Here is a 22,588-nt window from a genome sequence, read left to right as displayed (position 1 = left end):
TGCACACAATTAGGATGTTAATAAAGTCCTCTGAGGTCAGGGCTTGGCCTAGGACAAAACAGCTGGTGTGGGAAGGGGAGACCCCCACTCCTTCCTCTCCCTCTGAAATCCTCTCGTCCTCCCGACTCCCCACCCTCCAGCCCTGTTCAGCCCAGGATTGCACCCAAGGATGCTTCTTAACCCCTTCTTTCTAGACAGACCTCGGTTAGGATCCTAGCTTTACCACTCACTGTTGGCGTGACCTGGGGTAGGTCACTGACCCTCTCTGAGCCTCACTGGCACACCAGAGTAATATTAAGTACCTGGGGATGCCCAGTGGCATCAGGAACATACAGTGTATGCAATACCCAGAGATTTTCGCCAGCGAGTATTTCCCGAGCACCTGGTATGGGCCAGGTCCTGTTCCACGCACGAGGACACTGCAGTGAACAACACCCATCCGGGACTCAGGCTCTCCTCCCCCATCACCCAGGCACGGCACATGTGGGGCTCGATTGCCACCTGTGCCCTGGCCCTGAGGCCTGCTGGAGAAGGCTGGACTTCAGGCTCTGGGCACAAACCCAGAGGATTTCGAGGCAGGATGAGATTCAGAGCTTGGAGTTTGGAAAAACCCAGGAGGCTTTAGGTGACTTCCAGGCTTCATGTTTTCTTTCCCCATGAGTTACTCTCACTCCTTCACATCTGGCCTAACACCAGGTAATTCAGAGCTCAGAATGTGGGCTGTGCTCATTTCATGCCCAGACCTATGTAGGGTTTTGGTGTCCAGGTGGGGAAGGGTGCATGGTGGAGCTAGGAAAAGAGGAAGACAGGCCCTTCCTCAAACTCCTCCTCATACGGGCTCAGGGTGGAGGAACAGCAGCAGCCCGCTTCCAGAACCCTCAGCCAGCACCCTGACCAGCTTCCCAAAGTGCCTCTATTTATGATTTAAACCTGAGCTCAGACCTTGACCCTTTGGAAGGGTGATCTTCCTAGGCATTCCAAGTTCTTTGCTTGGTGCAGGTTTGGAGAATGGAACAGGGTATTTGCGAGCACCAAGTAGCGGAGGGCGGGGAGACACTGAGAGGAGGAAGGGGCTGAGGGCATCCTGGACAGATGCATAGCACCAGCACTGCCCACCTACCCATACCACACCCGGCACAAGGCTGGGTCCAAGGCAGTGCTTCTGTCCTGGACCCAGCCTGACCCCTTTCTCATGACCTCCGGACAGATCTAAGGCTTCTGCCTTTGTGGGACCAGATAAGCTGGAAATGCAGGCTTTCTGTGGGTGCTGTGCCTTTAAGACCAGCGAAAGGCCGCCCACCCTCGGCCAGGCCTCCCCTGGTCAGAAAGCCCCGTCACTGCAGCTCTTGCCAAGACACGCGCCTCCACGGTCCAAAGCAAACAGGAGCGAGCGAGAAACTCCCCCAGTCCCTCCTGTGTGCACCCACGCAGCCCCTGCCTTCATGAGCCACTCAACCGGTTCTACCTGATGCCCACCCTGCTCCATTGCCCAGGGCCTTCCCTCCCCTAGGTGGGCTCTGAGGCCACCAGGGACCCAGAACCTCCCCTGGGCGCCTGGGGCCTGGATTCCAAGACCATTAGCACAGGCTGCTACGTCACCATTTGGAAGGCTCCGTGGAGTCCGTGTCAAGACAGCCTGGGCTGCTGCCACCTCCCCACTTGGCTCCAGCCTGCCCACCTCACCGAATAGGCCCAGAAGCCAGTGCTAGGCTAGGTCCCTGCCAAGCCCACAGGGCTCTGGTGGGTCTGAGCAGACCGAGGTCATGGGTGAGGCACCCAGAAGAAGGCCTGACTGACAAGCATCACAGGCAGAGAGGGACACATGGTTAAATGACAGGTAGCAGAGAACGGTTTCCAGCGAGGGCTCCAGAGCCAGGCTGCCTGGGATTGAGGCCCAGCTCTGCTACTTGCCAGCTGCATGAATGTGGGCAATTGCCTCAATTTTCTCATCTGCAAAACCGACCCAAAGTACCCACATCTCAGTGTTGTTATGAGGATTAGAGGAGCTAATCCTTGAAAAGCCTTCAGAATAGTGCCTGATTGGAATCAGAATAGTGCCTTCAGACGAGTACAAGTCACAAAGTGCCAATATGAAGTGGAATTCTAAAGAAGGAACCAAGACCTCAATGCACCTGGATGACTGGGGCTGGGGCTGGGCAGGGAAGTAGGTAGGTCTTAGGTGTCTGGAGTCTCAGGGGGAGACAGAGACCCTCGTGGTGTCACTGTCATTTAGCCTTGACCTCAGAAGGTCTCTGCTGACAACATGTGGGTCTGATTCTGTGCCTGGCATGGGTGGGGGTCGGAGACAGGTTGAGGTGGAGATTACAAGATGGCATGAGGCCTCCCCAGGAGCTGCAGAGCGGTGGAAGGATGAGAAGGGCGGCTGCTCGCAGGGGGGACTCGGCACAAGACTGCTTGTGCTGGGTGCAGCAGGGTGACCCAGACAGCCCTGTGCAGTGGACATGGCAGTGGGTGATACAATGCTTGCCAAAGAACTGGAGATATCCAGAGATGAGACTGACTAGACAGGGAAGAATTCTTAGAGGAGAAGAGACTTGAATTGAACCTCAGAGTGACAGGCTGCATGGGCTCACTCTAATGGCTTCATAGGGGATTATTCCAGATGAAAATGAGGCATTCAAGGCCGGGCACAGTGGCTCACGCCTGTAATCCTAGCACTTTGGGAGGCCGAGGCAGGTGGATCACGAACTCAAGAGATCGAGACCATCCTGGCCAACATGGTGAAATCCTGTCTCTACTAAAAATACAAAAGTTAACTGAGCATGGAGGCGTGTGCTTGTAGTCCCAGCTACTCGGGAGGCTGAGGCAGGAGAAACACTTGAACCCGGGAAGCGGAGGTTGCAGTGAGCCAAGATCGTGCCACTGCACTCCAGCCTGGTGACAGAGTGAGACTCCGTCTTTAAAAAAAAAAGAAAAAGAAAAAGAAAATGAGGCACTCACCTCAAGCTGCTGCCCTCTCTCAGTCCCATTATTAAGCAGAGCACAGAGGTGTGAGCCCACGCCCAGGTTCCTAAACAGAAGGTGCTCAGGAAAGATGGAAGATGCAAGAAGGTAAACTCTAATGTCATGATTGTAAATGATGTGGATGGTGAGAGAGATCTGCTGTCAAGGGTGAGACGATGGAAGATGGCAGTCAGGGAAGGAGAGTGGGACGGGAAGGGGTGGCCCGCTAAGAATCCATTCAGGACACTTACATTCCCAGAGGTGGAGCCCTAAGGACATGCTCAGGGGAACAAAAAGGGTGTTTTCCCTGCTGTTCCAGCAAGAGAAAGATTAAGAAAGGGTGAAGTCGGCCAGGCACAGTGGCTCACGCCTGTAATCCCAGCACTTTGGGAGGCCGAGGCGGGCAGATCACCTGAGGTCAGGAGTTCGAGACCAGTCTGGCCAACACAGCAAAACCCCGTTTGTACTAAAAATACAAAAAGTAGCCAGGTGTAGTGGCACATGCCTGTAATTGCAGCCACTTGGGAGGCTGAAGCAGGAGAACTGCTTGTACCCGGGAGGCGGAGGTTGCAGTGAGCCAAGATTGCACCACTGCATTGTAGCCTGGGTGACAGAGCGTGACTCCATCTAAAAAATTTTTTTAAAAAGAAAGAGCTAAGTCTCTTTCCTGAGGAGGGTGTGTACAGGGAGGAGGGGTCTCCTGGGCTCCTGTCCGCAGCTCAGCGTTCACTCTCAGAAGGAAGGTTCGCTCTCAGAAGGGTCAGCCTGGCACACTGACCTGGAGAGGGTAAGTGGACCCCAGGCAGAGGTAGGGACAGCACGGACAGGCTGCCTCAACACACTCTCACCAGCTGGCTGCGCGGAAAGGTCCCAAGAGCACTTGACAAAGAGCCCTGCACTCCTCATCAGCAATCGTGGGAGACATGGAGATGGGAGCAACACCCAAGGACACAAAATGGGCAACGGTCCCAGCTTTTAAAGAAGAAGGCAGTGAATTCCAGAGTAGAGAAGGGCAGCGTCATTGCTGGTCATGGTTAAGTAAAACATGGACTCCCTGAGGAATGCTGGGAGAGCCTGGGAAGGGGCTCTGCACACTTGCCCAGGCAGTGTCGGACAGAGGGGTGCACCAGGAAGAAAGGGGGCCTGGCAGTGAGTCAGCTACTGGACCGGTAGGCCCGGGATGTGTCACAGCTGAGACCTCCAGGCCCTTGTGTCTCTGATGATCCCCCAGGGCCCTGGGGGCTACAGGGCGGCACTGACAGATCCACAGCTCGAGGGCCGGCACAGTCCAACAGGGCGGAGTGGCTCCAATGCGAACCTGTCCTGTTGGATGTTTTAATCAACCCAGGATGAGGACAGAGACACAGTACTGGCAGCACGATCTCATTTAGCAAAAGCTGTGCCAGGATTAGGAGCCAAAAAAGAGGTCTGAACAGATGGTAATGACAGCTCAAATCTGACAAGATGCAAAGTCTTAAATGGAGAGACAAAAGGACATGGCTTAGTACGAGGATCTTAAAATTTACTGTTCAAACTTTTTGGAGAAAATGGAAGGGCAGTATCAATATTAACAGCCATGACGCCAAAATCTTAGGTGCAAGCCGGGAGGGTCCAGGCAGCCTGAGTTGTACAGGTCCCCCTCCTGGCAGTGAGGATGAGAAAGGAGTTCTGAGGACTGTGTGTTCAGTATGTCTTGGGGCAGAAGTCTGTCCCCAGATCTGTGAAATCTTAGGCTGCCTTAGGAAACTCAGAATAGGGGACTTACCCAGGGAGTGTGGCTAAGAAGGGGAGGTGCCAGGATTGGCACTCAGGTCTGATACGCAGCACAGCATTCATTCGGCGACCCTGAAACCACTCCAGCTCAGCTGTTCATTGCCTTCCAGAAGGAAACCAGCAATGCCTGCTCTATTATGCCCCAAATTCCCATCTGACAGATGAGCCAAGAAACCCAGTACCTCATCTGCTTCTCCTCCACTCCACTGGTGTCTACCGAGCCCTGAGTCTTGGAAGAGTCGAGGACGTGGCTTTTCCCACTCCTCGTGGAGAGGTGGTTTGCAGGCTTGCCTCCAAGTTACCTCTCCTCTAAGCCCACATGGTAGGGCAAGGCAGGGTCACCCAGGTTGAAAGAGCGTTCTGGCACGAGATCTCACCCAAGGGCTTTGCCAAGCAAGAGTGACTTTGAATCAGCTTTCCTCAAACCTCAGGTATTTCTACACCACACACAACCTTTGCTATATCCTTGAATTACATATACTGTGGTTCATATAACATACACAGATGTGCCTTGACTTACAATGGGGTTACGTTCTGATAAAGCCATCGTTAAGTTGAAAATATCCTAAGTTCAAAATGTACTAATACCCCCATTGACCCATCATAAAGCTGAAAAATTGTAAGTCACACCATCATAAGCCTGGAAACGGACTGTATTTTTAAAGCAATTTGCCTTTTTTTTTTTTTAACTTTAAGAAAAAAATTTGCTAAGGAAACTTCTGATCGCCACCATGAATAAACAACGAGGACCACTGGCTCCAACAGAAAAGCACACACGATGAAAACAAAGCTATGTAGTACATTTGAACTGTGCCACAAATGAAGAGGCTGAGTCTGTGGCCCGCTCCCTCTTTGCTACAAAGATTTACTAGACAGGGGTTAAAGATCATCGAACATCAAACTGCAACAAGTCAGAAGGCTTGGAAGAGAACTGCAGGGAGACAAACTTTTCCCACTGTGTGACGCAGAAGGATTGATACTGCCTCTCTGCCACCTGAGATCCTCCCATGTATCATGGTGTTGGGTGGACTACAGCTTTAGGAAGCCAACATCAGACTAGTATGGTGCCTGGTCCTTCACAGTGGCTGAAGGAAGAGGCTGAAGAATGAGGCTTAAGTTCCCGTTGGTGAGATGGGAATATGAAATAGCATGCATATACTACCAGTGTTGTGGTGAGAAAAAGAAAAGAAAAAAATGGAAAGTACCCAGCAATGTGCCTGGTGCTTAATATCTCTATTTGCAGCCTGGAGAAGAGAGCTGTGGTCACTTGAAATATAAAGGTTATCCTTATCCATTTAACTGGCTTACTCCAGTGCCTAAGATGCGTACATGTATGAGTTTGTATTTTTTTTCCCTTTCTCTATTTGCTAAAAATGGAAGCTTCTTGGCCCCAGAATGGTTTCAACTAAAAGCTGTAGGCTGACAACCATCCCCTTCCTCCCAGCTGAGTTCAGCCCCTCTTCAATTGGGCAAAAATAAAACGGGGACAATTTAGACTTTAAAGACCATCTCCATAAACAAAACAAACCCACTCCACAATTTGTCTAGGGCATTCCTCCCTCCAAAGCCTCCTTATTTAATTTCTGGGGAATTTTAAATAGAGGGCTTGCAAAAATCCAGTACCGCCTGACGTCAGCAGCTCTCTGACAACGTGGATTCTTCTGCTTGGTGTGGGGAGTAGCCACCACGAATGCCGATGCTTTTCCAGGCTCCTTTCCCAGTTGGAATTTGGGAGCCACTGGTGTCACCCTAGGAAACAAGAGACAGAGGGCACCCTAGGTGCCCAAAAGACAGAGTCCCACTTGGGGTCGTTTAACTCTGCATTCCCCAAGCCCTCTGGCCAGGTGAACCAATGAACCTGAGTAATGCCTACACTAGTGTCATCTTAGTGTGTTTATTTAAATTGCCTTTATTTTTAAAAACTTAAACATGTATTTCAAAAAGACATTTTCCTATGCTACAATGGATGGAAAACCAGCATTCCTAGGTATAGATGGGAGATTCTGGAAAAACACATACAATGAAACAATGCCATGAAGTTCAACAAGAGATCAAGGCAAGTTCTAGCAACACTCTAAGCCTGGGTCAGATTTACTCTTGGTCAAACAAACAAATGACATCAGCCAGCGTTTGACAGATGTTAACAGCACAGGAGCCCCAGATGGAGATTTTCCCTTTGACCCAATGTGTAGTGAAAGAGAACTGAAAGGAAAGAACCTTCTCGTGACAGGATGCAATGCCACTCAATTGTGTCCGCCCAGCACGTGTTTATATGACCTGCTCTCTGGGAACCACCGATCTTCTTCAGGTGAAGCCTTGGATAAAGAATCCACAGACCAGGCCGGGCGCGGTGGCTCACGCCTGCAATCCCAGCACTTTGGGAGGCCCAGGTGCGTGGATCACAAGGTCAGGAGATCGAGACCATCCTGGCTAACACGGAGAAACCCCGTCTCTACTAAAAAATACAAAAAAAATTAGCTAGGCATGGTGGCGGGCACCTGTAGTCCCAGCTACCTGGGAGGCTGAAGTAGGAGAATGGCGTGAACCTGGGATGCAGAGCTTGCAGTGGGCTGAGATCGTGCCACTGCACTCCAGCCTGGGCGACAGAGTGAGGCTCCGTCTCAAAAAAAAAAAAAAGAATCTGCAGACCCTTGGTTCAAATCCAAGCCTGGCCACAAGCAAGCTCTGAGGTCTCAACTGTTTCCTCTGAAAAATGGAAACAAAGCCACCTGCCCTGCTTACCCCTAGAGTTACTCTGAGATAACAGATGAGAAAAGTGCTTTGAAAAGGATAGGCCAGGTGTGGTGGCTCACACCTGTAATCCCGGCACTTTGGGAGGCCAAGGCGGGCGAATCGTTTGAGTCCAGGTGTTCAAGACCAGCCTGGAAAACATGGTGAAACCTTGTGTCTACTAAAAATGTATTTAAAAAAATTTAGCTTAGCATAGTGGTGCACACCTGTAGTCCCAGCTGCTAGGGGGCTGAGGTGGGAGGATCACTTGAGCCCAGGAGGTCATAGCTGCAGTGAGCCGTGATTGTGCCACTGCACTCTATCCTGGGCGACAGAGCGAGACTAAGTCTCAAAAAAAAAAAAGTCTCCAGGCTATAGGCTGGTGGGGGCAGAGGGGTTACTATTCCAAGCAATGTCAGAAACCCAATGGACTCCTAACCATCCCCTAATAGAACTTACTGCCTAAACTGGATGGTAGCCCATCCCTGTCCATCAGAGAAAAGGAAAGGAAGGTGAATATGCCACTTGACAATTTTCTTTCACAGTTGGCCTTTCCCAATAGCCACATGGGTTTCAAATATTATGCTCATGTTACAGATATGGAAACTGAGGAGCACAATGGCCACATGCTGGCCACAGAGTGGCTATTCAGTGGCAGATTTGAAGCCTTTCTTGGGGCCTGGGGCAAGTGCCCTCTATCTTGCTTTTTGACTGCACATGCAGCAGGGTTCAGAAGCCCCCAAATGTGTTGATATCTTTGATTCATTGCTGTATCCAGGTCCCATCCTTCGAAGCTACCAACTTTGTGATGCTCCTCTGACTCCCCTGCCAGCCAGCGTTCTGCTCTCCTAACTCACGGCTCCCTCATCACCTTGACCTTAGGTTTGGATTGGCCAGTCCCCCAGCGAGATCAAGAGCTCTCTGAGGACATAGGCTGAGTCTTGCTCATCTTGGCATCCTGTCAAGCTCAGGCTCTCTGCAGCCCAGCTCCTGGGGTCAATGCGGGATCAGCACCGGGCATCTTCCCTCCCGCTGTCTTCCTGCCGGCCTCCGCAACTTCTGCTCTGCAAGAATCCTGCGCGGTGACTCAGCCCCTGGGCAATGTTCCTTCCTCCAGTTCCCCACTTTGGGGAAATGCCTTTCACCCACAGCAAGCACCTCTAGCTTACCCAGGAGGATCTGCCTTCACGGACCCAAGGCACAGAAGTTTTTGTTGCTTGTTGCATAATTTGCCCAGGATCATCCAATGAGCTAATCCTTCCAGTCCTGAGAGCTCATGTAGTCTGCTTGGATACCTGACCTGGCCATTTCCATCTGGGCCTCTCCCTTTACAGAAATGGAAGATCAAAGCTCAGGGAGGCCCCACAGGCTAATCACCAGGAACAGGCCCACATTCCTGGAGGAATGCAGCCCACTGCAAGCTCTTCGTCCTGTGTTCACGCCATTCTCCTACCTCAGCCTCCCGAGTAGCTAGGACTACTACACTAGCAGCACCTCCCAAGCCCATTCAAGGCAGCCCCCCAGGTCGTTTGCAGGCCTCTACTGGGAATCTTGGTGGCACTGCCTCTCATCCAGGGACCACAAACAAAGTCCTCCTAGGTGCAACTCAGGGCACTGGAATGGGCAGCCCCAGAGACCTGTTCTCCCCAACTCCCAGAGGACAGTGGGGAGACAGCTATACCAAAAATAGTTCCCCAACTAGGGCACAAGCCTCCAGTGGATTCACCAAGAGGCAGCAGAGTGTACAGGGGAGAACTGTGGATGACCTGAACCCTCTGGCCCTTGGCTTTCTTATCGGTAAAATAGGCATCACGATACCCATACTTTACAGGGCAGTGGTGATCATTATAAGAAAAAAGGTGTTTCGTTCCCTGCCTGACATATAGGAGGTGCTTCAATAACCTCTTTCTTGCCTTTCTCATCCGTTTCATCGGTTTCTGATATTAAGTCTCCAGAAAGCAGCAAATGGGTCTAACTTGAGCCCTAAATCCCCTTGTTCTGGGATAGCCATCCTGGGGCCTCAGCTAGGTTTGTGGTGACCTAGGATTAGGTTCTCTCACTGAGCGCCTTCCTGCCCCATTCCCTTCCTGTTTCTTTTACCTCTGGGAACCATCTTGTCTTCCTGGTTCCCAAGAATTGGTCTAGTACAGATCCCACCCCAATCCAAGGAGAAAAGGCCACACTAAAACCAGATACTCCGCTAGTCCAGATACCCCCCAAGACTGGCCCAGACCAGGTTTCTCATTCTAGAGATGACTGGTCAGGCCGTGGTGACTGACACCTATGAGTACCGGTGAGTGATACAGCTCTTCCCACACTGACCTGTCAATCTCTGGTGCCTCCCACCCCCAGCACCCACAGGGGAAGGGCCTGCAGAGAGTCAACCACCTTGTCCCACAACCAACCAGCAACCATGTCCCCTCCGCTGGGTCAGAGTAGGCAATTATCTGCAACCCCTGTAGACTGTGCTCCATAGAGATGGGGATCACGTCTTTCCTGTTCACCTCTGTGCATCAGTACCTGGCACACAGCAGGAGATAAAGGCTGGGAAATGAGTGAATTGCATGAACAAACGTCTGATTTCTAGCTCCTGACTATACACTTGCTTGGTTGCTGGGTTCTGGTTTTCTCCACTCTGAATAAGGCCCAGCCTTTGATCAATATCCTACCACCGTTTAACAGGAAGATCCCACTACCTGAGCGCAGAGAGATGGGTAGAAAGCTGGAGGAAGTCACTGACCTGGCCTGCCTGCCACACCCCCATCTCCCAGCCTCCATGGGGTCCTCCAACCACCTCTGGGGAGGCCCTTGCAGGGAGGCCTCTATGGGGAGGTCTAGACGGAGTCAGATAATATAGGAGTCAGTGGGGCATGGAGGTAGGGGACGGCTGTGAGTATTCTGCCCCTTTAAATATACCCTGGCTGTGGCAGGCCAGGATACCCCCGCTGAGTCCCAGCTGTCAGCCATGAGGAGCCACAGCTTCGCTCCCCAGGAAGTGGGCAATATTGCAATATCATGGCATCAGCTCCAGCTCTCCAGCTCTGGCATGGCCCTTAGATTGGATTTGGATGTCTCCATCTCTCAAATCTCACTGTCCTGTCTCTGGGTCAGGGTTCCTGCCTAACCTGGCTATGATTCCACCAGCCCCTTACCCTGGAACCACTTCTAGAATGGATTTTCTCCTTCAAGGGCCTTGAGGTGGTAGGATGATCTCTTGGGGGTGGAGAGACCAGAGTGTGGAGGGCAGGTCAGGCCCCTGAGGTCCAAATCCTCCTCTCACCTGGCACATGAGCACCAACAAGATGTTCTAGCTCCACTGAATGCAGAGGCCTTTTAAATCCAAGGAGGCAAGTTTGTGTCTGGTTGTGCAGTGAGGCCTGGGACATGGAGCCTCACTGGTGCTTGCACTTGGTGCTTGGAAACAGAAGAATAGGGTTAAATACTCCCAAGGGAGCCAGCAAGACAGGAACCCTGGATGCTCATTCTCCCCATGCAAAGCCCAGATGCTGAGGTAACTGTCCTTTCTCTCCTACAAGGAGCGGCCAGTTAAAATCCCACCCTGTGGGCAGTAAGGTTCAGGCCACCCCGGTTCTGCTCCAGTTATCAGCGCCGGGGAAAGCACGCCCCGCATAATGCCAGTGCTCCACAGCAGCGTTGTTCATGCCCAAGCAGGAAAGAGTCAGTCAGATGCTTGCCCAGGAGGCGCTGGTTAAGGCAGGGGGAGGGGAGGAGAAGAGGGTGCCCCAGGGGCGGGTTGGAGCCCCGAGGGATGAGAATCTCCTGTTCTGTTATCTTCAGGAGCTGGTTAAGGTCTGCTCCAATGTGCTGAGCCATCTCTTCGCCATCCCCGCCCAACTTCCTTCCCACCCACATATCCATGCAGGAAAGATGCATGGCAAGCACTCAGAGAATGCCAGGACACGGGCTGGTGGGCACGACCCAGGTGAGGCAGTGAGAAGGTCCCAGGTAGACAAGAAAGAGTCTGGGAAAACAGGATCCCCCAGTGCACACAAGGAGAAATGGGGCAGTAAAAGCGTCAGGCAAATCCCTACCCCGATACCAGTGGGGGTCAGGGGAGCCCTCCAATGTTTGGCTTTTGAGACCCCTGCACCAAGCCTCCCTTTAAGCGCCAGAGCTATTGCTTTCATGGATCTTCTTTAACTTGAGAAGGACGGGGGAGGGGGCCAAAGAAAACTGCATTCTTCCCCATCAAAGCCAAGAGTCTAAAGTAATACTTCTGGTTGTAACTGATCCTGGCCTGTTTGTGATTACGGGCCCTTTGCTTGCTTTCTGGCAGGGCGGCCCTGGAACCCCGCAGCCCAGCCGACAGGGAGAGAGACACCCTCGCTCACTTGGATAATCTTGTCCTCATCTGACATAACCAAAAACGTCCATCAGCCTCTCTGCTTTCAGCAGTTCTCCAGGGCAACTCTTCAAAACATTACTTTATTTTAAAAAGGAGGGGAAGCCACCCCAAACTCCTATCATGAAATTCCATGACATTCATCATATTCTTTCTGTTCCCGGCACTGTCCTAAAAACCACGAAAAGCACCAGCTGGCCCACTGGCTATTGCACATTACAAGATCAGATTGTCTTTTGCTTCTGCCCTACCTCCTACCCTTATGTTAGGGGAGAAAACACAGATCCCCCTCGCACGCACATGCACACCCTTTCGCTGCCATAGTACAGAAGTGGCTCAGGGAAGCTCGAGACTATTTCTCAGCTGTTCCTTCTCCAGAAATTTAATCTGTGATGTATTTGGCTTCACAAAGCCCATTCCAAAGGTGTTCAGGAGTCCACGATCCCTGTGATCATCATTGCAAACCCAAGGACGTTTGTAGCCAGTGACCCATTTGGCTGCGGGGGAGAGCTGGCTGAAGGCTTGCCAACATGGTCAAATTCCCCTTGCCTGCTCCCTCTGAGCTGAAACTGGCTTGTTTTCAGGTCCCCGGGGGTAAGAGGGAATCTTAGGAGCTCCAGAACGACAGAGATAAAGTTGGCTTCTTGCCCAGCTTGGTAACAGCACAATGGTCAGGGGAATGGGGTGGCTTGGTGTCTGGAAAGCAACCATGGCCGCTGTCTCCACTCCTAATCACCCTTCCATGCTGTGGATGAGCAAAGCTGTGCTCAGAGAGGTGGAGTGGCTTGCCTGAGGTCACTTGGTTGTTTGGTAGCTGAGCTTAGAGTCTGGGTTGACCAAGATCCTCTTAGGCAAAGCCTGGCCTTCCTCCCACGATGGTACGCCACTGCTCTGCCCATTAACATGACACTCTGAGCACCATGCCAAGTGGCTATTCCTTGACCCAATGCCTCGAGCAAGAAGTGAGTGTCTAGAACTGGCAGAAAGCCCCACCAGCGCACAGAAAGGTCATTTGGCCAAACCAAGCATGGGAGACTCAAGTAGCCAATGCTTCAGGTGCTGGCTTGCAGTCTCAAGTGCAAGACCCCAAGCCCTGTATCCTCGCCACACCTGCACGCTACCCCTGATCACAGCAGCTCAAGATCCTGCTGTAATCAAAAGATGGTGAGCACGCTGAGCAGAGAGAAGGCTGGGGCCTGTGAGAATGCCACTTAAAAGTACAGAAAACAAAAGAGAAAGACATCATGTCCAGAAACACCAGAGCTGGATGCCTGGCCAACCTCAACAGCGACCTCACCCCCTTCCTGGGGGAAGGGAGGAACACAAGGGGCTGAGGAGGCAGAGCCTCTGGACCTGACAGGGGACTCACAGCCAGCTGTAGGGCAGCCCCACCTTCCCTGGAGTGCACCGTGCTTCCCTCCCAGCCTGACGCCAGCCCCCAGAAGCTTTGCTAGATGGGGAAGTCTGCATTCTCCAGTTGGGGCATGTGAAGCTGATCTTGCAGGGAGAGGAGAGGGGAGTTAGAAAAACAAGGCTCTTTAAATGCACAGGGGCGGTGCCTTTGCCTGGCTCCAGGCTCTAGCCCTAGTAACAGGCCGAAGGGACCAGGCCAGGTGAGCAGCAGCTCAGCAGTGGCAGCAGCTGGAGAGCCCTGCTTCCCCTCCTCCCATCACCTGGCACCTGCCACATCACTGGCCTCCTGGGACCTCAGAGACAGCCACCACTGCACCAGCAGCCCGCAGATGTGCCACAGCCCTGCCTCAAACTCACTACGATGCTGGGCACGTGGCTTCACTCTTCCAGGCCTCCACTCTCCCTCAGCCCCTCAGCACAGTGGGGAAGAACAGAGGAAAAGCTTTCTTTGTCTATATTTAAGGCCCTTCAAAGCCCTTGACCAGCTCCTCCAGCTTCTCTCAGGCAGCCCCCAGGCACTGTGGCTGGATCACACCTGTCCACTTCACCCTCCACACCCCTGCATGAATCATTCAGGTTTACTCTGCTTGAAGCACCTTCCTCCTTCAGCTTTGCCGTCCACCTGAGGCCTGCCCCTTGTTCAAGGCCTACCTTCTCCAGAAGTCTTCCCCCACCCACCCAATCCAGGCCCTGTCCCTGTCTCTGAGCAAGCTTGACAATATTCATGAAAGCTCACAGTACCCAGAGCAGACTATGCCATTCTTCTGAGTCCTGTCTCCAGTCTTCAGCCACACCTTGCTTTCTGCCTTGCACACTGTGGGTGCAGAGTGAAAATGACTGACTCACTACATCTGGGCTTTTTACCTTGCAGGTAAAGAGACAGCCCTAGGATGCTGTTACCTTCAGCAATGGGAAGACAGGGACAGCTGCCTCTTGTCCCCGTGCATCCTAGTGCTGGGCATGCCACAGGGCACACAGTAGGTGCTCATGTTTGTTGACTGAATGAGCAAACCACATCCTGTGGAAGCAGCCCCTGCATGTAGGATTTCACTGAGGGCTGAGATGTGATGAATGCTGGGGTAGGGTGCAGCATTCATCACATGCAGAAAAGAGAGAGGGTGGCAGGTGCAGAAAGAGAGAGGGTGGCAGGTGACAGGTCTTCCTTAGGGGGCGTGTGTTTGGGGGAGTGGCCAGGATGGGTCTGCATAGTGAAAAGAAGAAGGCAGTGTAGGCTGCAGCGCTGACCAGCACCACCCTCACACCCTTGGTGCTGCCCACCAGGTAAGCAGGCTGACCTACCCACGTAGACCAGCCCCTCCCCAGGGACCTGGTGAGCCAAAGGTGGGAACACTCATGCAACTCTCTTGCGGGAAAATGAGTCAACATGCTTCTCTTTCCTTTCAGATTCCCTCTGACCTGCTGCCCCTGGCCTTTCTCCTGCCCCAGTGGGGCTTTAGCACAACTGACCGCTGCTTTCCTGCTGTCTGTGGCCGGGGAACTCATGTGGTGAAGCATTCTGCAGTTTGGCTTTGCAAAGAAGTGAAATCTACAATGCAAGCATCCAGATCTCCAAACCCCGGTCAGATGGCAATGACTGAAGCTCATGCCCCACCTCCCAGCTGTGCAACCTTGGGGCAAGTCACTTCACCCCTCTGGGCTTCAACTTCCTCCTTGGAAAGACAGAATGCCAACATCCATCCTGCCTCTTGCCAAGATGTTTTATAGACTGCATGGTTTTATATCTTGTAAAACATAAAAATACTGTGATTCAGAAAGAGATCACCTTTTAAAAAGTCCAAAATTCCCCCCTCTTAGCTAGCACAAGCAGGCATCTCTCCAGGTGGCCGTGACCTCCTCAGTAACCCTCTTGGCAGGAGTGTGGGAGAACAGAACATGCAGGCTTCTGGCCACTGTCCTTAGAGCTTTCCAGGACGTGGGGATCCCAGGGCAGCCTGTGGCACTGCCAACGGGCCCTGTCACGAGAGGAGAGAGGGATCTGCTATCACACACCAGTCTCAAAACCCACCCACAGTTCACTCGCTTTACGGACAGTCCTTGGCAGACTTACTCTGAGTTTGGCCTTTGCTCATTTCCCATGGTGCTCCTGGGCCACTTCCCCACAATCTGATCCAATAAAAACTCAGGGGAGGCAAATGAACTTTAGCCTGAGCCTGAGAGATGCCCAGCTAAAAAGGGGAGTGTGGAGCTGGGGCTGAGACAGTTGGATGAAACAAAACCAATGATAATCATACACAGCATATTTCAGAGGGAAATGAACTCAGGGCTCCTATGAGCCAGAAGTTTCCCTCGGTTTCCTGGGATTCCACAGCTCAGCTCCCAGGACGGGGAGCCCTGCTGAGCCCTGGCTCCCCCAGACTTTGCAGGCCATCTGGGTAAACTGGGTCACCCCAGCTATGCCCCCACAGTGAGGCCAGGATTCTAGGTCAGCACTGGAAACCCAGAGGATGAGGTTATGGAATCTGAAAAGATGCTGAGAGGGACGAGGGCAGCCGTCCCCCACTCCCACCAGAACAATTACAGAAACCCCAACTGCTGAAGGGTGTAATATCACACGGCCACAGGATAAGCTGGGGAGAGAATGAGGAAGGGGCATTTTCCCAACCCAAATTCCCCGAGGTCTTGAAAAATTATACTCCCCAGAAAGTGTTTGCTTTACACTTTGCCGAAATCTGTTATGTAACAGTGGAGAAAATGTGTGGGGTGATCTTTTTCCCTGCACTTCAGCTGGGGAGGAGGGTGAGAGACCTGTCATTTCTACTGGGGACAAAGGCAGTGTCTGTGTGTTGGGGGCAGGCAGAGGGCCTCCAGGGCTGCCCACTCACAGGGTACCTGCGCAAAGGTACACCTGAGTCAGAGGAGGCAAGACACCTCTGTCAGCTCCGCTGCAGGGCTCCAAGTAGGCACGCAGTGACAGCTATACCTAGAATAACACTCCTTGGCCTGGCACCCGTCTCTGCCCTTGCTCACTCCTGCCCTCCCAGAACCAGTGAGCCTTCTGCTGTTTCCTGCATTCACCAAGGCCCACCTGTCCCCAGCTTTAACAACACCTCAATGGCGTCTTTCCTGACCACACCCCCACCGCCTCCCTGCTGCTGACCTCTCCACAGCGCCTGCTTGTTTCCTGACTTGTGCTTGTCAACACCTACAATTACTTCCTTGGTTTACTTGTTACATGTCTCTTCGCAATATTTGAGCCCCATGAGGGCTTTGTTGGCCTCTGTCACTTCTGGATCCCAGTCTAACACTTAGTCAGCTCATACAGATTTACTGATGGCCGACCAACCAGCCATTGGAAGACTGGCTTCAGAGGCCCCTCGGTGTTCAAACTTGGAAAAACAACATTTTGGAGATGCTCACGGGCTCAGTCAGTAGAAACCTGTTTGTCTCCCAAAGGGAAGGCGGCCAGGTGTTGCCCTGAGGCTACAACTGGGGTGAGCAGTGGTTGTCACTCTGGCACTTCTGTGGGACTTCCAGGGCTGCATGCCACACCAAGGCCACCACTGACCCATATATATTGCTGAGAAATAACTATTCAAGGAAAATGGGCTTGGAGGAGTTTGGGACACGAGAGGTCCAGAGAGCCAATAGGTCCACAGAGTCAGGCCACAGCAACTGGACACTAGGCCTGTCCAACCTGGGCAGGGTGACAGTGTGGTGGAGGGAGCACCCCCAGGCTCACTGCCCCACCTGCCTGCCTGGCAGCTGGCTCCACGCAGGTGGCTGGCAGCACTCGGCGTTGACAAGCCCTTGGATGCCTCCCTGACAACAGGCCCTGCGGATCCAGCTGGAGGAAAGCACTATTTGCAGAGCCGCCCAGCCCCTGCCACACCTGTGCCTGCCACCCTCCTCCCCACACAGCCTGGAGGGCTTGCCTCAAGGCTCACTCTTCTCAGGGAGCTCTCCTGCTCACCAGCTTCCCGAGGCCCTATCCTCCCACCTCCTGCTGCCCAGCTCCCACTTTTCTTCTGCTTGGGGCACCCAGATGCCTGCTGTGCAGTCGCAGCCCCACCACGTCCCATACTCTTCACTCTGCCTGTCTAATCCCTTCATTCTCCCAGCCCTGCTCAATGCCTCTGACTCCTCCAGGAAGCCTTCTCGACTATGCTTGTCTTCACCCCCCACACTTCAGCTCTGCACCATGCAACAGGGCTACTGAGGGACCATCAGTGTGGGGTTGTCACGAAAGCCCCTGATCCCATGAGGCCACCAATGGGACCCTGACTTCTGTCGCCAACCCTTCTTCCTGCTGGACTCTGTTGATTAGGCTGGGACAAGGATAGCTGCCCAAGCAAGAACTCCAGGGGAGTGAGTCTGGCCCCAGAATGGGTTGTCCTGGTCTCACTACCTGACAGTAAACCCTCTGCCACTATAGCCACCTCACAGACCCTCAGGACTGACAGTCCTCAGATACCACCAAGTCAGTTCTATGACCAGACGGGGAAATCGAGGCCACAAGAGAGAAACTGGCCCCCTGCAGGCCCCAGGGTTGATCTGTGGCAGAGCGGCCCCAATCAGTGGTCTTACTATTGGCTGTCACTTATTGAGCACCCACTGTGTGCCAGGCCCTGCATGAAGCACTAAATTCTTTTTGTGTTTATTATTATTATTTTTTATTTTTTTGTAGAGACAGGGCCTTGCTATGTTGCCCAGGCTGGGCTTGAACTCCTGGCCTCAAGTTACCCTCCCACCTCAACATCCCAAAGTTTTGGGATTACACGCATGAGCCACCATTCCTGGCCCTGAATTCCTTTTGAATTAGCATACACCAACCCCATAGCTGTGGGTACAATTATCCCCATTTTACAGGTAAGGAAACTGATGCTGAGAGGACCCAAGAAACTTTCCCAGGATCACCACAGGAAGTAACCAAATCAAGATGAAAAGCAGGCTTCTCTAACACGAAGTCCCTATTCCTAACTGCTAGGCTATCCTGCAATCTCATTCTCAACATAATCTTGATCCTGGAGTGAATAAAGCTGAGCGGAAGGGCCCGAGGCTGGGCTAGCATGCCTGCCTCTGCTCCTGGCTTTATCCTCCTCGGCCCTTTCCCCTCCAGCCAGCTCTGTGAAGTGGGTAACAGCTGTACACTAGAGATCGTCTTGGGCCAAAAGGGACTCTGCTGATGAGACTGATATAGCAAGCACACACACACAGGCTGCACTCCAAGAGAAGGGCTGTCGGTGCACAAGGCTTTCTGATGGCTAGGACAGGACCTCGTGGGCCAGGCACCACCTCTGTGGCACCACATCTAAATGGAGACTGGTTCATTGGAGCCAGCATTCTACTGTTGTAGAAATAAGCATGTTAGTTCAGTAATAAACCTGCCCTTCTAGAAACAGCCTAGCCTATCTTTGTTGGGACACTTCTTTTCCAGGAGCAGGCGAATGTGGAAGTCTGAATTATAATAGTAATCAGGTGGTTACACAGTAAGCACAGAATCTAAGCAAGATGTAGAAGATACACATAAAATCCATTTAAGACAATGCAGGCTGGGCGCGGTGGCTCACACCTGTAATCCCAGCACTTTGGGGGGCCGAAGCAGGTGGATCATTTGAGGCCAGGAGTTCAAGACCAGCTTGACCAACATGAAGAAACCCATCTCTACTGAAAACACAAAAATCAGGCAGGCATGGTGGTGCATGCCTGTAATCCCATTTACACGGGAGGCTGAGGAAGGAGAATCACTTGAACCTGAGAGGCAGAGGTTGCAGTGAGCTGAGATTTGCACCACTGCACTCCGGCCTGGGTGACAGAGCAAGATCCTATCTCAAAAAAAAAAAAAAAGCAAAGTCTGTAAGGCTATCCCAGGCTCACAATACAGTATACCAGAATAAGCACATCAATTAGACTCTAAGTTCCATAAAGGCAGGAACCTCATGGATGTATACACAATTAGCACAAAGTATTCAAGTATTCAAGAACTGTGAAATAAATGCATGAATAAATGAACCACTCCTACATAGAGTGTATTTCATCCTTACAGAAAGCCCATGTGGTATGTATCACTACCCACTCTTAACCATCAGAAAACGGACTGATTTCTACTTATATCACACAGTATAGACTTAGATCTTAAACCCGGTATTGGAATTCTGGATTCTTCACCCTCCCCACCACATGCACAGGTACTGAACAAGTAAAATGGCTGCAGCCACCATGTTTTTGGGTAACTTTTCTTTAAAAAGTGCCCACCAACAGCCTCTGCTGAAGAGGTTGGTTAGGTAACCATGTTTATACTCTGTGTGCATCTCTGGGACACAGCCTATTGGACCAGGGCTGGACACCTGATCTAACATTTGCCAATCCATTGCTGGTGAGGAAACAATCAGATTCAAACTTTGAATTCTGAACTCAGAGAACCAGAGGTCAAACTCAGTTGTTGGGAGAGATCTCAACTGAAAAGTCATGCAAGTCTGGTCCTGAGAAACCAGTGCCACTCAAACAAGCTGCTGTCATGGTCGGGCGAGAGGAGAAGGCAGGCTGATCTGCAGTTGGAAGAGCACAGCTGTGCTTTAAATCTGCATGGTAGCTGGGTGCGGTGGCTCACGCCTGTGATCCCAGCACTTTGGGAGGCCGAGGTTGGTGGATCACCTGAGGTCAGGAGTTTGAGACCAGCCTGGCCAACATAGTAAAACCCTGTCTTTACTAAAAATACAAAAATAGCCACCCGTGGTAGCAGGTGCCCATAATCCCAACTCCTTGGGAGGCTAAGGCAGGAGAATCGCTTGACCCAGGAGGTGGAGGTTGCAGTGAGCTGAGATCATGCCACTGCACTCCAGCCTGGGCAACAAGAGTGAAACTCCATCTAAAAAAAAAATCCACATGGTAAGTAAGACAGACAGAGAAGCTGCTTTGGCTTGTGCTGACTTTTGGTTCCCAGTCCCAACCCCCTAAGGCTGATTTACTTCTCACCTCTGGGTTTGGTGAGATTTTCCTTTATTGCTTCAATAATCTCTTGAGAAAGTCTGAGTGAATTTCTGTCCTCCACTCACAACTCAACTGGGACTAAAGCATTGACCCTAGAGGGGAGTAAAAATTCTCAAATTCTTCCCAAGGTTTGGTTTTCTCCCTTGTAAAAAAAATTATGGACCAGGAGCTCAAAATTCTTTGCTTCCATGGAAGTATAAGAACTCCCAATGTATTATGCTGGCGCAGGAAGTAAGCAAAGACTCAGAGAAGAAAGGTGAGGCAGGAAAAATTTTGTTGACTCATCTGCCCACTTCTTCCCCTCGCCTGCAGTCCTGAGAAGAAGGAAACAATCCTAGGAAGTTAGATGCAGCTTTGCTCAATGCAGAAATCAGAGTGACCAGGACCCTGATGTCATCGCGCTACCAGAAATTATGCCTGCTGGAGAGGGAAGCCAATGCAGTATTTGAGGCATATGAATGTCCTCAAGAGGACATTCTTTAAAACCTGCCCACCAACTTACGCACTGCTGCTTATGTCAAGGGTAGAGGGGTTTCCAAAGACAAAGTAACAATGGCGGCTGCATGCCCTGGTATGGCTTGCTTGGTGGCAAAGCTACCAAAACTGTGAATCTTTCTGCTCTATGTATTCCTGTTGATCAATGGAGAAAAAGAGTCCTTTTCTGATCTGGGCTTAGGCCCACTGGTTGATCACAAATGCTTTCCTTAAAGCTACTGAAGTCCCACTTTGGGTTTCTTTGACTCCTGTTCTCTGGAATAGGTTTGTTCTCAGTCCTAAGTACACATCACCTTCCTCAGATCCTCTCAGCTGTTTCCTGTCCCCAAGTTCAATGGATCAATGAACAACATGAATTCCCACTAGCTGGAAGGATGGATGCAGAGACAACCTTCCCCACAGATGTTCCAGGGAGCTCTGCAGCTATCTCACCCAGCCTGCGTCTCTCCTCAACCTACAGCATCGCCAACTTGGGCTTCCACCCTTCCCACCTGGGATGGGTCCATTCTCAGCCTCCCTGCGTGGCCTCTGTTGAGGGGAGAGATCTTACTCTTGGACTCTAAGGCAATTACTTAGCCTCTTAGCCTATTACTTCAGCCACAAATTGGTGAAACTGCCTTCTACTGCATGGTGTTGTTTCATGATATCCCAATAGAATGATGTATGTGAAGCATGTGGCCTGCCACTTGGTGTTTACTGACTCAGAATCACCTTCCATGCACATCTCTCTTTAGACCAGTGAGAGCACAGAGGGGCTCTGATGAGCAGGCAGAGTCAGAGGTGGCTGGGTCCCCCTGTGGACACTCTACTTGAGGCACTCCCAGCCAAGTGAGAGGGGACACCGGCAGAGTCCTGGCACCCTGTGGGCAAGGCAAGGCCCAGGGAGGTGAGGATGGTGCTGGCTGGGGGCCACTGCCCAACAATGCAAATGGAAATGCCTCAACACACCCACTGTGTCCCAAGGTCAAAGGCTTCACAATTGGGTCTTTGTTCCTGAGTTCAAAAGCCTCACTCACCACTCCTTCCAAAACCAGCTTGCAGGACGCACAAGACGCCTCCTCTCCCCCACCGTCAGGCCTCCAGCTTCCCTGAACGGGGAAACCACCCTCCCAGAGATCTGCAGCTTGGCTCTCTTCCTTTCTCCCCTCCACCCACTTCATTTCTCTGGTTAGGCTGGTTGTATACTCCAGGCCTCCTGGTAGATAGCAACAGATGGGTTTGAAGAGGCAGGCACAGCAGTCCAGGTCCTGTGCAAACATCTGCAGCTGAGCAGCTGTCTCCACCAAGGGCAAAGATACCAAACTCCCAGAAGTAGAAAAGACACGTTCAGGGAAGCTCTATCCGACACCTAGGGTCCCACCACGTTTCCCAGCCACGGAGTTCAGACCCGAGAGAGAGCTCAGGGAGGTCATTTGCTCCAGCGCCTGCTTCCAATCAGTCACAAGCTCACCTCCATTTTATGGAAGGAATAACTGAGGCCCAGAGAAGTTAAGGGACGTGAAGCCCCCAAGCAGGTAGTGGCAGGTAGAATGCGGCTTCTAAGAACAGTAGCTCCCTCACACGGTCTGCGTGCCAGACTGGCCTGCTCTGGCCACAGGTGGCCGTGGGCAGCTGGGGTGCCTGGGCCACCTCTAACAGCCATCGGCAGCTCCTCGGGAGAGCAGGCGTCTCCCCCTTTGTCAAAGTTCCTTCCCCCAATCCCAGGACTCCAGCGTCCCAGGGTCCTGTAGATGGGACAGGAGGGGAGAGGGCACACACGCCCTGGGAATCCTGGAGTCTTCCAGCAGGATGACTTCCTCTTGTGTGCTGTCTCATCTTCAGCCATCCTGGCCAGTGGCTGGCGGCCCCCAAAGACATGTGGGCTCACTACCTCCTGCTGCTCGAGGGTTAAATAGCTATGGT

At 52.1% G+C, this 22,588-nt stretch overlaps 1 protein-coding gene and 1 long non-coding RNA gene across 11 annotated transcripts in view; one reads left to right on the top strand and one right to left on the bottom strand.

Moving 5' to 3' along the window:
- LOC105478319 (SH3 and PX domains 2A) overlaps nt 1-22,588 on the bottom strand; it is a 250,954-nt gene that overhangs the window by 35,217 nt on the left and 193,149 nt on the right. The gene's annotated exons all lie outside the window — the stretch shown is intronic.
- Nucleotides 13,380-19,202, top strand: LOC112426034 (uncharacterized). Its single transcript, XR_011607673.1, has 2 exons — nt 13,380-14,220; nt 14,648-19,202. It is a non-coding gene; the product is annotated as an uncharacterized lncRNA (long non-coding RNA).

Source organism: Macaca nemestrina, chromosome 9, assembly GCF_043159975.1.
Source record: "Macaca nemestrina isolate mMacNem1 chromosome 9, mMacNem.hap1, whole genome shotgun sequence".
Lineage (NCBI taxonomy): Eukaryota > Metazoa > Chordata > Mammalia > Primates > Cercopithecidae > Macaca > Macaca nemestrina.
This window is presented reverse-complemented; position numbering and strand designations above follow the sequence as displayed.